Source organism: Herpailurus yagouaroundi, unplaced genomic scaffold (genome assembly GCF_014898765.1).
Source record: "Herpailurus yagouaroundi ecotype Mexico unplaced genomic scaffold, PumYag 216, whole genome shotgun sequence".
Taxonomy (NCBI): domain Eukaryota; kingdom Metazoa; phylum Chordata; class Mammalia; order Carnivora; family Felidae; genus Herpailurus; species Herpailurus yagouaroundi.
Window position 1 is genome coordinate 6931989 of NW_024412447.1, and position 5862 is coordinate 6937850.

Below are 5862 nucleotides of genomic sequence, written 5' to 3' on the forward strand. Positions count from 1 at the left end.
TGATGATTATTTTCTTTCAGAACTTTAAAGGTATTATTTAATTGCCTTCTACTATCTAGTGGGTTTATAAGTCTTTTATGTAAAATGCATGTAGTAGATCACATAATGCCACCTGAGGTATCCACGTCGTCATCCTCAGAAGCTTGAATGTTGCCTTATATCAGAAATGGGACTTTGCAGGGGCACCTGGGTGGCTTAGTCGGTTAAGCGTCTGACTTCGGCCCAGGTCATGATCTTGTGCTTCGTGGGTTCGAGCCCTGCGTCGGGCTCTGTGCTGACAGCTTGGAGCCTGGAGCCTGCTTCGGATTCTGTGTCTCTCTCTCACTCTCTGCCCCTCCCCTGCTTGCACTCTGTCTCGCTGTCTCCCCAAAATAAATAAATATTTTTTAAAAATTTAGAAATGGGACTTTGCAGATGTGATCAAGTTGAGGATCTTGAGATGCGGACACACATGGTCTTAGTGGGCCTGATGACATCACAGGGTTCCTTATAAGGAGAGAGGAGGTCAAAGGGTACGATAAGAGATGCGATGACTGAGGCAAGACTCTGGAGCCGTATGTGGAAGAGGCCATGAGCCAAAGAACACAAATGGCTGGGAAAGGCAAGGAAATTGATTGTCCCTGAAGTTTTCGCAAGGAATACAGCCAAAACCTTGATTTTAGACTTCTGTGTTGTTGGGTTTTTTTAATTTTTTTTAATGTTTATTTATTTTTGACAGAGAGAGACAGAGCATGAGCTGGGGAGGGGCAGAGCAAGAGGGAGACACAGAATCCGAAGCAGGCTCCAGTCTCTGAGCGGTCAGCACAGAGCTCCACATGGGGCTCCAGCTCATGAACCACAAGATCGTGACCTGAGCTAGAGTCGAACGCTCAACCACCTGAGCCACCCAGGCACTCCTATACGTGTTGTTTTAAGCCACTAATTCTATGGCAACTTGTTACAGCAGCAATTGGAAAAAAGTACAATGCCTGTTCTTGACTTCTGCCCAAATTTTTATTGGGTTGTTTTCCTTAGAGATTTGTAGGAGGCTTTTGTATTTTGAATGTGTTATTTTTTGGTCAGTTACATATTTTGCAAATATCTTCTCCCAGTTAGTGATTTCCTTTTTCACTCTTGTCACGGAGGCTTTCGATAACAGATTTCTTCACACAGTCAAATCTTCCCATTCTTTTTATCAATAGTGTGTACTTTTTGTCTGAAGATAGTCTTCCCTATCCAGATACAATACTTTTGATTTGTAGAATTTTTGTCATCCAGCATAAAGTATTTTTTAATTTTCCATCATTATTTCTTCTCAACTGCATGGATGGAATGTTTCGAAGTATGTTTTTAAATTTTTAAATGTATGGGAATTCTCTGATAATCTTCTTGATGTTAATTGCATCGTGGTCTGAAAGAACATAATTTCTGTAGTACCAGCCCTTTAATTTTCTTGAGACTTACTCTGTGACTTAACGTGTGCTCAGTTTTCTTTAATACTCTATATATATGCTTAAAAATATTGTTTTCCTCTGATTACTGAGTACAGTGTCCCCTATAAGATCACTAGATTAGTGTTGTATTTTGTTCTGTGTCTATACTACCCAATATGGTAACCATAAGCCACATGGGGCTGTTGAGCATCTGAAATATAGCTGGGACAACTGAAGGAATGGAATTTTTAAGTTTTGCTTATTTAAGTGATCTCTGCACCCAAAGTGGGGCTTGAACTCATGACCCCAAGATCAAGAGTCAGATGCTCTACCAACTTAGGGCCCCTGAAGAAATGGATTTTCATTTTATTTTTTAAATTACCTTTTTAAAATGTTTATTTATTTTGAGAGAGAGAGAAAGCAGGGGAGGGCAGAGAGAGAATGAGAGAGAATCCCAAGCAGGCTCCATGCCATCAGCACAGAGCCTGATGGAGAGCTTGAACCCATGAACCACGAGATCATGACCAGAGCCGATATCAAGAATCAGATGCTTAACTGACTGAGTCACCCAAGCACCCCTGGAAATGTATTTTTAAATTCATCTAAGTATAATTAATTTATTTAAATTTAAAAACTGAAACCCCATAAAATACTTTTCTGCTAAATACCGCTTTGTTGTTTTAGTAGGACAACATTGCCTTTAACCATGCATTGCATAAGATATTATTGTTACATTGTTGTGCAAATATCAGGAATGTGCATTGTTTCTGGTAATTCACATAAACATATCACTGATATGCCCATAGATTAAGTCAGTTCAATGATTCAATTTAATTTTCTACTTACCAATGTAACACACAATGTATTTATTAAATATTTTATGCAGACAGCATGAGTTACAGTTATACTTATATAAATTAACTACCACTGTAGTTAAATTGAAGTACTTTATTTTATATATATATATATATATACATATATATATAGTATTTAATTATAATATAATTAAATTATTTTACTAGTTTTTAAAAAAAATAAATGGGACAGCATGCATGTGACTCTTGATCTCCGGGTTGTGAGTTCAAGCCACACACTGGGTGTAGAGATTACTTAAAAATCAATCAAGTGCCGCCTGGATGGCTCAGTTGAGCATCTGACTCTTGGCTTTCCTCAGGCCATGATCTCACAGGTTCTTGAGTTCAAGCCCCACATCAGGCTCTGTGCTGGCGGCATGGAGCCTGCTTAGGATTTTCTGTTTCCCTCTCTCTGCCCCTACCCCACTCACTCTCACACTCTCTCTCTCTCTCAAAAATAGACATTCAAAAAATAAAAATAAAGTCAATCAATAAAAATAGGGATCACTTTTTAAATTTAAAATGAAGGCACACTACTGATATAGAATCAAGTGGAGATAAAGAACTTAGCATTTTACTTAATTGTAGAGAATAATCTGATGATGTCTGACTCTTGATTTGGTTTGGGTCATGATCTCATGGTTTGTGAGATCAAGCCCTCCATTGGGTTCTGTGTTAACAGTGTGGAGCCTGCTTGGGATTCTCTCTCCCTCTCTGTCTCTCTGCCCCTCCCCTGCAAACACACCTGTGCTCTCTCTCTCTCTCTTTCTCTCTCTCTCTCAAAATAAATCAGATGAATCATGTGATAAAAAGAGACACTACCCAATTAATATTTTGGGTACATTTCATCTCAGTATACTTCCAAATTCATGAAAAAATATTGTCAAGTCATGGCCTAAAAAAAAATCAAACTTTCAGCATAGATATTTTATAGTCTTTTACAACTATCAAAGAAGAATTTCAGCTAGAAATTAAAAATATATATATTTACTATCACAATGGACAGTTCTCTAGATGTTTCCCTTGTGTTTTGTTTCACCGTGTGATACATATTGAAAATATTTGTGTTCAGTTTTCCGAAGCAGACTAAGAAAATCATCATGAATACGGTTGATAAATCCACTGAATATAATGTGCAAATACTGTAAGTCATCACTGGTTTGTGGAACGGCTGTAATAAATAGAGGAAATGAATTCAATGATCTTGTACTCTTTGCTAATGCTTATTGGTTGAGCCGTGGAAGAGTTTTGCAAAGATTTACCATATTGATAATGCTAATGTAAGGTTTTCTTGAAACAAAAGAAATGCTTGCCAAAGATTCAATAATCAAAGACCAAAATAATGGCAATGTGATTCATGCTTCCCCACTGATATCATACCACAGATGAACAAACTAATTTTGAAGCTCCAAATAAAAGAAAAACATATTTGTGAAATAGCCAGAGATATGAGAATTTATGTCAGTTTAAACTTTTTGAAATACAAATCAATAATAATGATTTTACACATCATATATATACATATATATGTGTATATATGTGTGTGTGTGTATATATATATATATATATATATATATATATATGTATGTATATATATGTATAATTTTAATTCCAGGACAGTTAACATACAGTGCTAATATTAGTTTCAAGTGTACAATACAGGGATTCAACAATTCTATACACTACTCAGTGCTCATTGTGATAAGTATTTTACACATTTTTCTAACATTGAATCAGTATGGACACTAATCAGATCAATAGCTATTTACCATGTAAGAGAAGCTGTGTTATTTTGCTCCACTAAATATACTACATCTGGCCCAGTGGCTAAAATCTGGAACTCCTACTTAGTTAATTCTCCAGTATACATTTGACCCTTGAACAACACAATGGTTAGGGACACTGACCCCTGCGCAGTCAAAAAATCCATGTATGACTCTCCAAAAACTTAACTACTATTAGAACTGCAAGAGGTCGCTTTTTATTGCAATATACAATGTTCTGGAGAGACAAACTGCTCCCTGGGAGATGCTTAGCACCCCACGTTTTAAGCAGATGCTCACACTTGAGCTCACTGCAGTAGCAACAGGAAGTGGCTGTGAAATCACTACAGAACAACATGTACTACAGTTAATTTTATGCAGTTAGGATTTAATACTACACCTTTACATTTATTTACATTTCTTTCAACGGCAAATAGTACCATTTACAGTCTGTAAGTGTGTGCATATGTTTTGATAAATTTTAACTTTTTAAAATAAGATTTGTGGGGGCACCTTGCTGGCTCCATCAGTAAAGCATGTGACTCTTGATCTTGGGGTTGTGAGTTCGAGCCCCACATTGGGTGTAGAGATTACTTAAAAATAAAATCTTTTAAAAAAATAATAAAATAGGGGCACCTGGCTGGCTCAGTCCGTAGAGCACGGGACTCTCAATCCTCAGGGACTTGAGTTCAAGCCCCACAATGGGCATGGAGATTTATCTTTAAAATAAAATTTAAAAAATAATAATAATGAAAAAAAAGATAAAATAGATTCATGTATTTTTATGGTGATAAATGATAAAGTATATTTGTATCTACACATATTTTATGCATCCCTTTTTATTTAATTTTTTCAATGTTTCTAGGCTACATGGTTTTTCTGTGGCTTTTTTCAAATTGTTGCAAATCTCCAAAAAATTTTTCCAGTATATTTATTGAAGAAAAGCCACATAGAAGTGGACTCACACAGTTCAAACCCAAACAACATGGGTTTCAGGGGTTTCCTTCCTTTTTATAGCTGAAAAATATTCCAGTGTGTGTGTGTGTGTGTTTGTGTGTGTGTGTGTGTGTGTGTGTGTGTGTGTGTGTGTCACATCTTCTTTATTCATTCACCAAGATGGACATTTAAGTTGTTCCCACACCATGGCTATTGTAAATAATGCTGCAGTGAACATGGGAGTGCAGATATTACACTGAGATCCTGATTTCATTTCCTTTGGATATATACCCAGATGTGGAATTGCAAGATAATAATGTCCTTCTATTTTTAATTTTTTTGAGAAACTGCCATACTTTTTTCCATAGTGGCTGTACCAATTTAAATTCCCACCAACAGTGCACCAGGGTTCTCTTTTCTCCACATCCAAACCAACATTTATTATCTCTTGTCTTTTTCATAATAGCCATTCTGACAGGTGTGAAGTGATATCTCACTGTGGTTTTTATTTGCAGTTCCCTGATGATTAGTAATGTTAAGCACCTTTTTAAAAAAATGTTTACTTATTTATTTTTGAGAGAGACAGAGAGATCACAAGCAGGGGAGGGGCAGAGAAAGAGGAAGAGAGAGAATCTCAAGCAGGCTCCACACTATCAGTGCAGAGCCTGTCGCAGGGCTTGAACTCACGAACTGTGAGATCCTGACCTGAGCTGAAACCAAGAGTCAGACGTTGAACCAACCGAGCCACTCAGGCACCCTGAGCACCTTTTGATATATTTGTTGGCCATTTGTATATCTTCTCTGGGGAAGAAAAAAGTCTATTCAAGTCCTCTGAACTTTTTTAAGTTTATTTGTTTTGTTTTGTTTTGTTTTGTTTTGTTTTGTTTTGTTTTGTTT